This window comes from Ursus maritimus, unplaced genomic scaffold, assembly GCF_017311325.1.
Source record: "Ursus maritimus isolate PB19 unplaced genomic scaffold, ASM1731132v1 scaffold_13, whole genome shotgun sequence".
Taxonomy (NCBI): domain Eukaryota; kingdom Metazoa; phylum Chordata; class Mammalia; order Carnivora; family Ursidae; genus Ursus; species Ursus maritimus.
In genome coordinates, this window is record NW_024423675.1 from 19,629,657 (window position 1) to 19,641,779 (window position 12,123).

General features: G+C 45.1%; 1 non-coding gene across 1 annotated transcript; it reads left to right on the forward strand.

The window, feature by feature from the left end:
- Window positions 1–4,092: 4,092 nt before the first annotated feature.
- Window positions 4,093–4,199, forward strand: LOC121102342. The gene has a single exon (XR_005834460.1). It is a non-coding gene; the product is annotated as a U6 spliceosomal RNA (small nuclear RNA).
- Window positions 4,200–12,123: the final 7,924 nt, after the last annotated feature.

The window sequence follows — 12,123 nt, forward strand, 5'->3', positions numbered from 1 at the left end:
CATCATCACTAAAAGAAGAAAATAAAAAAATCAAGCAGTTTAACAATTTGCAGTGCTAGTGAGAATGTGGACAAGGAGCACACTCATCAGTGCCGGTGAGAGTGTAAACGGTACAACCACTTCAGAGAACAGTCCAGCATTCAGTGAAATGGGAGATGCACGTGCCTATGACCCAGAAAGTCCTCTAGCAAGAGTGCACTAAACTCATGCATATAGCCTCGGTAAGTCAGAGCAACGTGTGCAGTTGAGCTAGACCGCAAACAACCCAGGCAGCCGTCAATGTTAGAACAGATAAACTGACTAGTTGTAGATTATCGCTAGATGGCGAGCTGTTCATACAGTGGATGGTATGGCCATGGAAATGAATGTCAGCAGCACACGGCAACACAGGTGAACCTCACAAACAGTATCAAGAGAGCAGCAAGACCCAAAACTGGAAAAGACCCCCCTGGAAAAGACCACATGGGGGGCACCTGGCTGGCTCAGCTGGTAGAGCAAAGAACGAAGCTTCATTGCAGGATTGTGGGTTTGAGCCCCACAGCTGGGCGTGGAGCCTACTTACAAGAAAAGAAAAGAAAAAAAAATCACATTCAGAGATGTGATCCTATTCACATGAAGATTAAAAACAGGCAAAACTAAAGGATTATGTTTAGGGGTGCAAACATAGGCGGAAAGCTATAAAGAAAAGCAAAGACATTACCACAAAAATTAGAATTGATTACTTCTAGGGAGAGAGAGGAGGGCTTTGATGGGTAAGGGCACCCCAGGGATTTGTAGGGTGCTGGTAATGTTCTATTTCTTGACCTGAGTGTAAGTTATATTATGTTCTCTTAAGAAACATTCATTAAACTGTACTGTCACGTAAACTAAACTCTTCTGTGATTTTCTGGAGGCGTGTTAGATTTCTCAATAAAAAAGTGAAAAAGAAAGTATATATTGTAAAAGGAGATAGGCATATCATCCTTATAGATACAGGACAAGTAAATATAGATGTCTCTAAAATATTTTAAGTGCCTTTGTTTCATACTGGATAAATGGAAAGATTCAAGGTTAATAAACTTTTTTTTTTTTAATATCTGAGAGAATGAAAGCATTAGGTGGGACCACATGAAGGACTTCTAGAAGGGATTTTCCAAGCATTCTCATCTTCTGAGTATTTCTTGAATCCCCAAGTTGAGCAACAACGACGTAAGAATTCTGACTGGCCTGATTTCAATATTAAGAGACTACAACTGTGAGACGGGGGAGGGGGGCTAACTTAAAACACACCCAGATAAACTGGTTCTTGTACTTTTGAGAAAGGAATGCAATTCTAATTGTTCACTAGGGGATCAGTTCGTTTAAAAAGAACAATTTCTTGATAATATTGTGTTTTTAGGGGGAGGGGAAAAAAGGTCAAAATGACCTCTTTCAGACTGAGCCTCACGGAGTTCTTCCACCTGCGGGTTTCCCCAGGCTGGCTCTGATTCTCTATTCAGCAGGTGAAGAAACTTGATTTCACCACTTTACGCAGAGTTGTCAGGTCTGGGGGACAGCTGAGAAGGGTTTCTGAGGCCCCTGACCTTCCCTTGGCTGTGCACTGGAGAAAGGTTGGACGTGCAGGCCCCAGTCTCTCCCATTTCTAGGCTCCCTGTGGGTCACAGAGCTTCCAGTTGGTTGTCATGACAACTGATGCACTCTTCAACAACATAGTTTCATCGCACAACCGGAATAGGAAAGCCTGACCCAAAGTGATGGGGTTTGGTTACTTCCCTGCACAGGACAGGTACCCTAGGGATTGTGGTTTTTTAACGGAATTATTCACTTGGCTTCATTATTGGTTTCCAAAACACAGATTTTATAAAAATCATTTTAAGAGTAAAAAAAAAAGCCCTCATGTTATACATTTGAGAATTGGAGTTGCGAAAGGGCTCTCAGTGGGGTGCCAATGTGTGTGGTTCAGATGTTATGCTTTCATAAAGGGACTTGTGTTTGGAGGCCTGGACATTTCTTCCTCACATTTGTCTCCTTAGCGATTCTGTTACCCATTTTGTTGGCATCAGCTGTCTTGCCAGGAATGAGCATGAGTAGCCCCAAAGAGGGCACAGACATGTGATATTAGAGGAGAACTATCCAGAGGGGAAAAGGAGTGAAGGTGAGACCTTTCCAACACGTAGAGAAGAGTGGATGGAACCGCCAACCGGAATTTCCTCTCTGATGAGAAGCCAGGTGCTCAGGCCAGACACCTGGATTGCTTCTCGGAGTGGACACAGAGACCCGGAACGGACTCAGAAAGCAGGTCCCACTAACACCAGTAGGATTCCTGCTCAGATGGACCACCAAGAAGGGGTCTGGCAGGAACTGAACTGAGAGAAAAGTTCCTCCAACGAAGGATAAACTTTCTTCTAAGACATTTGAACCATCACTAATGAATAACATTCAAACTCAAGTACACCATCCTTATCAAGCAACTGTGATAGCTTACTTGGTACTTTTCTATGCCAGGGTTTGCTGTAATGTATGTGCAGGCCTCATACCTTGCTAGTTTGAGAATTTTAAGCCATTTACATCAGACTTGCAAAATCTGTCAAACTTTTATATGTTTCCTTTGTCAACTTTCTGTTCCACAGGTTTACTCCATTTCCAGCTGGGGATGTAGGAGAGGCAATAATCAGATCTAATGTCTCTTGAACTCTAAAACATACTCTGTGGGGATTTTAGTTATTAGACTCTTTGGAAAACTTGACACACCAATGGACATAACATATTGTACCAGGTAGATGTAATACAGTCTGAAGAGTAATGAATTCTTTACTTGGTTTCTTTAAAGTACCACATCAATATTTTATTTTTTTAAAAGATTTTATTTATTTGAGAGAGAGAGAGAGTGTGTGCCCAAGCAGGGGGAGGGGCAGAGGAAGAGGGAGAAGCAGACTCCCCACTGAGCAGAGAGCCTGATGTAGGACTTGATCCCAGGACCCTGAGATCATGACCTGAGGCAAAGGCAGATGCTTAACCGACTGAGCCACCCAGGTGTCCCTGCATCAGTATTTTAAAGTAATTTGTATTTAAGATTCCAATTACTAGGCATTTGAAATAGATTTTCTAATAAGTGGACAGGGACCCAGGCTTACTTCACTAGTATTCGCAAGATAAGAAATGGAGTGGAAGGACCACTTACAGAGCCCAATGCCATCTGCCGCCGGCCAGTCAGCATTGCATTAATTCTGCCTTCATGCCTTCCTTTCCTTTAGAAGTGATTTGTTGGATCTTACAATAGGATTTTAAAAACCGTGGTCGCAAACTCAATTCCTACTGCCGGCTTTCAAAAGAAGAGTTGAGTACTTCTTCCTTCAACTGACAAACACAACGTATGGGGTATTCAGCCTGGCCCCTATGCCTTCAACGACCTAAAATCTAATTGGGGAGACAAAATTAAAAATAAATAAGAAGTACTTTGATTTCAAATCTATTTAGCTTTTTTTTTTTTTTAGACTCTTGTTCTCTTTTATTTCTTGAAGTACATTACACACACTTAATTTCTGTGTCTCCCTATTCCAATACCCCAAATCTTTGTGTCTCTGATCTTATTTTTTGTTTCTATCTGCTCTTACTTAGGGAGGCTTGCTTCCTTATTTGTTTTGTTTTCTGACTGCAAACTTCTGTTCTCGAAGTGGGCATTGTGTGGGGCCTAAAGTCAAGATAAGATCCTCTGGAGAGGATTTGTGCTTGCTGTGCCGGTTGTTTGGAACACCCCAAACCTGGACTCATGAAGCTTTAAAAATTCCATGGTGTCTTGAATTTCGATCACCGTCTTCCATGCAGACCACACTATAGTTATGAGCTCTCAAGGAAGAGTCATATCTCCTTTTTGCTTTTCTCCATCCAGCACCAGGATCAATACAGGCAAATTGGGAGGGGGGGGTTGTTCCTCTTCTGCATAGCAAGTCAAGTTCACATTCATCTTTACTTTGGCTCTTTGGAATCCCAGTTTTATGAAAGAGGTTTTTTTTTTTTTTAATATGTGTCTTATTTTATATGAAATTATTTTCTCCCAAATTTATTGAGGTGTAATTGACATGTAACGTTATACAAGTTAAAGGTGTACAATGGGTGCTCACTTTGGCAGCACGTACAATAAAATCGGAATGATACGGTGAAGATTGGCATGGCTCCCATGCAAAGGGGACATGCAAGTTTGCGAAGCATTCCATTTTTTTTAAAAAAAGGTGTATAGCATGATTATTTGATGTGTGCCTATATCGTGCCATGATTATCACCATTAGGTTAGTTGACACACCCATCACCTCACATAGTTACCCTTTTGTATGTGTGTGGTGAGAACATTTGAGATTTACTCTTTCAGCAACTTTCAAGTATAAACTACAGTGTTGTTAACTATAGTCACCATGCTCTACATTAGCTCCCTGGAATTATTTATTTTGTAACTTAAAGTTTGTATCTTTTGACCAACATCTGTCCATTTCCCTCACAAAAAGCCCCTGGCAATCACTACTCTCTGTATCTATGAATTTGACTTTTTTGGATTCTACGTATATGTGAGATAATACAGTCTTTCTCTGTCTGACTTATGTCACTTAGCATAGTGCCCTCAGCTTTCATCCATGTTGTCACAAATGGCAGGATTTCCTTCTTTTTTTGTGGCTGAGTAATATTCCATTGCATATATACCAAATCTTCTTTATTCCTTTATCCTTCAGTGGACACTTAGGCTGTTTATATGCCTTGGGAAACATGCCTTGGGTATTGTGAATTATGCTGCAGTGAATATTGGGGGTGCAGATATCTTTTTGAGATAGTGATTTCATTTCCTTTCGATCTCTATAAGTGAGATTACTGGATCATATGGTTCTATTTTTAATGGTTTGAGGAACCTCCTTACTGTTTTCCATAATGATTGTGCCAATTTAAATTGGGATAGGTTCTTATTTTGCTTATGATTTTGGGTAGGCTTGAGGGTTTATCTTCTGTGTCTCCATCACTGCACACCTGTCAATGTGGAAGTTCAAGGACACTGCAGTTTGACAGATTTTCTAGGAGCTTGCTCACTTACCAGGGGTCCTACCTTAACTTTGTTTTTTCCTCGCTTTCTTGCCAGCTCAATGGTTCATTTTTAAAAAATAGTAAAAAAATCTTATCCAACTTTGGTTTTCATCAAAAGGTTTTTTATGGGTATCTACTCTACATGTTAAATGGAAAGTACTTCCATTTAAAAGCAAGGTTAGCAGGCACCTGCGTGGCTCAGTCAGTTAGGCATCTGACTCTTGATTTAGGCTCAGGTTCTGATCTCAGGGTCCAGCCCTATGTCAGGCTCCTCGCTCAGTGGGGAGTCTACTTGAGATTCTCTCCCTCTCCCCCTCCCTTCGCTCCAGTTCTCTCTCTTTCTAAAATAAATAAATCTTAAAAAAGAAAAGGTTAGACAATGTGTAATCAATTGCTTAGCAGGATTGAAGTAGTTTCTCAAATGCTTCTGTTCCCTTCACTTTCTGTTCAGAACAAATCTTTGTCCTCAGAACACCAGACAGTGGCTGAGTGGAGTGGGGGCAATGGTGTGCTAGCAAACTGACTCTCAGGAAAAAGAAAACAAAACAAAACCCACAAAAGACTTGATTGTTAGCCATTTGCCAATTTCCATGGGATAACAACTCCTATAACAGCCCATTTCAAGCAACCAATCTGATTCACTGAACAAAGAGCTGGGAAGGGACGTGCACAGTTGTTTCTCATGAGCTGCAATGAGACACCCCCGCCATGCCCTGTAGAAGTAGAAGATACAAGCGAGCATGGTTAAGTCCAACGTCTAGCTAGCTGTCCCTCAGGAGACATAAATGAAAGGCCTGATGGTGAAGAGGTGAGCTGGAGAGCACATACCAGCTAAATGTTGCCACATGTTACCAGATCTTATTTTTTAAGAAGAGTGAGAAATCTGACTTTCGGGTGAAATATCGCCCTTTCCAAGGCTGCCAATTGATTAGAAAACTTTAAAAACAGATAAGAGATCCAAGAAAACAACTGGATGGGTGCAGATTTGTCCAAACTCCAGCTTTGGGTTGGTTGAGTTAGTGCTTGGGCTTATTTCTTTGGTTCCAGCCTTGTGTCTGTCTCCAGGCTAAATGGGCCACATAGGGAAATACTGCTGAAAAGCACTGCAGGGTTGGGAAGGGAACACCGGTCAGAGATCCACACAGACTTCGGTTCAGATTCTGGGCCTGCCACTCACTGTGTGACAAAGTGCTGTGAAATGAGAGGGATGGTCCCTGCTGGGGTAGTCATTCTAGAGACAAAGGGAGATGTTATGGTTATGGGACCTGCCCGCTTTGTGCATACTTAATGACTGTGTCATCATTCTTGAGCGGAAGCCAATAGTCATAGCAGAGGGCTATGTAAAGTGTAAAGAAGAGAGAACTCTAATTCAGCGTTCTCAATTTTCACTGCCTTAGATTCACTTGGCAAACATTAAAAAAGAAATTAACACACTCTTAAAGATTGTGCTTAGGTTGGTCCAAGATGGAGCCTGGGCATCACTATATTAAAAGCCAACCCCTCCCAGTATTCTAAGCCTAAATGCTTTAGATTCATCTCATTTAACCTATCTTTCCAATAACCCCCCAAAATATTACTCTCATTTCATGAATGAGGAACTGAAGCCAAGGGTTAAATAACAGCCCAGGTCATTTGGCTGATAAGTGAGGGGATCAGACCTGAATTCTTAAGCCTCGTGCCATTTAGCATTACTGTACCTACCTCGGATGGTCTTTAGGAGGGCTTAAACACTGCAAATAAAGTGCTTAGTTCGGGGCCTGGAAGCAACAAACAAAGGTTAGCTATCATCGTTACCTTATAATACCAAAACAGAGAATCCTTTCCATTTTCTCTTCTCTATGCAGTTCCCTTTCAGGTAAATCTTCAATCTTTTTTCGATTCCCCACTTCTTTCCTGCTGTAAACACACAGAGTTGTTCTCCAAATGAATCCTAGGACAGTCACCATAATGACCGGGGAAGCTCTGCCAGGGTAGGTCATGCCTGAAGAAAGCAAAGAGGAGGAGTGAGGAGAGGAGCTCCAGAGATTCTTGGAGAAGGTAGTGATGAAACCTGTCTCAAATGATGCCCTGCTAAATAACAAAAATTCAGTTGAGTAAATTTGAAGGTCAAATTGGCTTCATTAAACCATTCATGAATTGAGCAGCGTCCCATCTAGCAATAGAAAGGAGCTCCACCAAGCTGTAGAGAAGGAAAGGTTTTTAAAGGTGGAAGGGGATGGACAAAGGAAATTATTAGAGAAGAATGCATTGTTTCAGGCAAGGTTGCCTTCCTAAGGGGATTAGAAAGAGTCTATCAGGTTGGCTATCTCATTAGTGCTGACCAGGTAATTCCATGTTGACTGGTTAAAGGTTACATTCCTGGGGGTGGGATGGGGTGGGTGTTGAAACTGCAATTAAGTTAGGTACGCAGTCTTGGTTTGTTGATCTGGGACTTAGCATAAGTAACTCCATTTTGGGCCAGCTGTCTCCTTAACACCCTGAAAGACAAGCCAAAGTTCAAGCTCTTTGGTATATAGTATTCAATATGTTTTTCCCATAGTAGTTTGCAGAAGAATGGGGAGACAGAGGAAGGGACTGATGGGCATGTCAGACAAAGGGTGGGGAGCAGCTATAAACCCGAATATTGAGGATCCTTCTTTCTTTCCAGCTGGCTCACATATTTGTTTGGAGACTTATATTGTATTTGTTTTCACTCTTCATTGTTGAGATGGATGTAGAAGCCAGTCATAGAGGGAAATGAGCACTTTGTTGACAGGCAGCATGCTCAGTTCCTAGTATTTAGGCTCTGGGGTCAGGGAGTGTGTAGCTGACCTAGGTGAGGGGAGGATAAGGCAAGGACACAGGTGTTTAGTGGTGGCCCCCTTAGAGGCAGAGCTCTGGTATCTGCCACCAACTGCCTCACAATTAGATGTTGGAAATGGTGAATTTACTTAGCTTATTCAGGTAAAAAAATTTCTTTCTTTCTCTTCTTTCTTTCTTTCTTTCTTTCTTTCTTTCTTTCTTTCTTTCTTTCTTTCTTTCTTTCTTTCGATTGTATTTATTTGAGAGAGAGAGCAGAGACAGAGAGCACAGTAGGGGGAGGGGCAGAGGGAGAAGCAGACTCCCATTGAGCGGGGAGCCCAACTGGGGCTCCATCTCAGGATGCTGGGATCATGACCTAAGCCGAAGGCAGACTAATCAACTGAACCACCCAGATGCCCCCCAGGTAAATAAAATCTTAAACAAAACAAAACAAAATGAAGTGGACAATCACTACCTTATTTGTAAAAATTAACAAGAAGTAAATTAAGTGAGGAAAATTTTGACCAAAAATGCTGGCATTCCTTCTCAATCAACAATCATAACTTACTCAGCTTTCTTATACAGATCTTCCTTGACTTATGATAGAGTTATGCCCTGAAAAAACCCAGTGTTATGTTGAAAATATGGTTAAGTTGAAGATGTTATTTAATACACCTAGCCTACCAAACATCACAGCTTAGCCTAGCCTACCTTAAACACGTTCAGAACACTTACATTAGCCTACAGTTGGGCCAAATCATCTACCACAAACCCTATTTTATTATCAAGTGTTGTTGACTGGCTCATGTAATTTATTGAATACTGACTGTACTGAAAGTAAACACAGAATGACTGTATGGGTACAGAATGGTTCCAAGTATATTGGCTGTTAACACCAGGTGGCTGACTGGGAGCTGTGGCTCACTGCTGCTGCCCAGCGTCACATATCGCTGTGGGGTTGGGGGGACTGGGGGGGTATAGATTAACATTCAAAATTTGAAGTAGAGTTTCTACTGAATGTGAATTGCTAGTGCACCATTGTCAAGTTGAAAAATCCTAAAATCCTAAATTGAACCATCGTAAGTTGGATTATATGTGCAAAAAGGTTTAGGGAAAAAAAGGTGGACAGAAGAAACGAAGGACGATGGAGGCCTTAGAGGGAAAGCAAAGGTCAAAGCAATTTCAGGCTAAAATATATCAATTACTGAGGTTCAACCTCTTCGTTTTCAAAGGTTTGCCCACAGGGACAAATCACAAGAGAGTTTACTCTCTGGGTGTGATGCACATTTACCAAGCTGAATGTTTATAGTCGCTGCCATTTGAAGTTTTGTTGCTGTTTTTCCATTTGAAGTTTTGATCCTCAATCCATTTGAAATTTACCCAACACTGTGCATGACCTCTTGTGTTTTTGTCTTGTACTGCTTTTCAACTCTTGAAATACTGAACTTTTTAATGTCTATCTCCCCACGACTGTAAGCTCTTTGAGGGACATAACTATATCATGTCCCCAACCCCCATTCCTCACCAAGAGGGTCACAAAGAGCTCAATTAATCTACCAAATCTTTAACTCTTCCATTTTCTTGAATGCCCTTGGGATATGCATTCTGTAAATGGACACTCAACAGGTTTATGGTGAAACTCTTAATGGCCGAGAGCCCAGCCAGTGTAAACATATTCTTTCTAAATATGCATGTATTTTAACGACAAAAGATTGCTTAGATTCTGAGAGGAAAAAGCGTGCGTTTCTTGTACAGTGTGTTATAAATATTAAGAAGGAGCAACTGAAGTTCTCTGGATTTTATGCTGTATCACGGTGCAAAGCACTGGGTGATCTGGCCTCCGGGTTCCTCCCGAAAAGCTGAACAAGACTCCCAGTAATATGCCCAAAGCCCCGCCCCCCCATATGCACTTTGCAGCCCTGATCCACCCCTCCCACCTCCTGTGGACACCTGCAGTTCAGTGCTGTGGTCGTATATCAACGTCCACATTGCCATGCTATAAACCAAAAGCAAACTCAGGGCTTCTCAGAAGGGCAGGCCCACAATGAGAGGAGAGGAGCAGCAAGCACAGGAGCAACCCCAGGAAGCAGTCAGAGCCCCCTTTCCCAGAGTTCCCTTCCGAAGACAAGCCGGGGTAGCAAAAGCGTTGTATTTGGCAGAGCTGTATGCCCCAGTGACGGGCGCATAAAGGGCTGGGGACATTCTGAACAAGGTAGCGAGGTCACAAGCTACGCAAGGTGATAACAGTCTACCTCGCGGCCAGGGTGTAGTGTGCCAGGGAATATGTGAGCGTGTGAAATTGGCTCTGGAACCTGTGGCCGCGGAGCCCGGCCTCGTGCGGCCTCCAGGGCGAAGTGAAGTTGGTGGCTTTGTTCCCGGAATGTGAATGAGGGAGCCGAAGCCGGGCTAAAAGAAGGCAGCTTTCCGCGGCAGGAACTCGACATCTCCGTGGAGGCTTTGGCAGCGCGCGAAACTCGCTATCAGGCTCCCCGGTCCCAGCCAGCCAGTGCGCTGGAAGCCCGCAGTGGGGACAGCCTGGCTGGCCGTGAGCTGAGCCCGGAGAGGCCGTGGCGCGGGCCTGCCGCGTCCCCAGCCAGCCGGGCGGCCCCACGCGTCCGCCACTCAGCCGCGCGGCCAGCCAACATTCCATTTAAAATAACACCCACGTGCGCTGGTAAACAAGCGCGCGCGGCTACGTGCCGCGCGCCCCGGGCGAGCCAGTGCGGCGCGCGCCCGCCCTCCTCCCGCACGTGTCTGCCGGCTCCGCCCGCGCCGCTCCTGCGTTACTCACTCTCCTCCCCCTCGGACGGCTGCGCACCGCCCCGAAGCCCCGAGTCCTGCTGCTCCAGGGCCCTAGCGTCCCCGCACTCTGCCAGGCACGCTCCGCAGGGTGCTCTCCAACTTTCCTCCCCGACACCGCCACAACGCGGCAGGACCCATCGCCCCAGGTCGGCTCCCCTTCTCTCCTCCCCTGTCTTCTCAAGTCCCCCTCCTTTGAACTCTTCCCTCAGCGCGCGAAGGATTGGCTTCTGGGTTGCCCTCTCTTTCTCCTCTCCTCCCTCCCTTCCTTTCTTCCTTAGAATTTTACTCGATTGTTTATTATTTGCTGGGGGGCGGGGGCGGGGGGCGGAGAGGGGTGTCTGGGGCCTGGAGACTGGTGGCCACGGCCAGTCAGCGCGCGGCGTGGTTTGACGAGTAGGCGGCTCAGCGAATGGGGACGCGGCGCAGAGCTCTCCGGTCACGCGCGTGTGGATACAATGACATCATCTGTTTGTACGCGTCGAACTAGCTTGGTGCAGGGGCGGGGCCGCACGTAAGTTGAGTGACGGGCCCTGCGCAAAGCCCGGAGCCTGGAGTCCGCTGGGTGGGCGGACTCCTGAGTACCCTGGGTTGGACCTTTTTGTGTATTGGGTTGTTGAGGAGCGAGCTCTAGATTCTGAGCTCTCTCCAGTGACTTAGGAGGATTTAAGAAAAAAGGGAGAAAAAAAGATATTTATGAACCAAAGTGAATAGACTTTTGGTGTGCGTGTCGCATGGAGTGCATTCTTAGTGCACAAACGAACAATTTAGGCACCGATAGGATAAGGACTTGAGAAGATGTTTCTCTAAACCTAAAGAAGTATCTTTTTAAAAAACTCAAAAATGCACAAGTAGCCATTCTGGAGTCATTTACAGGCTAGAAACAAATTATTTCCCATTCATAATTGTTCAAAATCTGCTCGTGCGTTTAGGAATGGGGGATAATTTGCATTTCTTCTGAGTTAGTTACACTTCTACCCTCATTTGCCACGAAATCCGTGAAAAGTGAAACAACACTGCGGCGAGCGTCCTAGGTAAGAGACTTTGCTGCAAACCTCTCGGTGCCTGATCAAATCTGAAGGCATCAGTTTATCGAAGTCCTGTAAGGCACCAACATCTTCGCTTGTCAGTATTTCCACGCCGTGGTAATCCTTGCGATCTGCGGTCAGCATCTTATCGCGGGTGTTATCTGGTGTCCGATTCTAACCGGGAACCGGACACCAGGGCCGGCCCAGAGCCTGGCGGACGGACGCGCCCGCCGGGGACCCCCGGTACCAGGCGCCCTGCCCGAGTCTGAGAGACCACGCGACTGCGCTCGTGGAACGTTTGGGGCTCTGCTCTCCGCCTCCCTCTTCTGCTAGGCCAGCGCCGCGCTTTGTTGTCGTTGAGGCCCTCGAGAGGGAGGAGGAGCCCGGCGGGGACGGCTGCGGGAGCCCGCCTAGTCCCGGCCCGCGGCGCGCTCCCTGACACCCACGCCCGCAGTCCCGCGGAGCCTGGCCG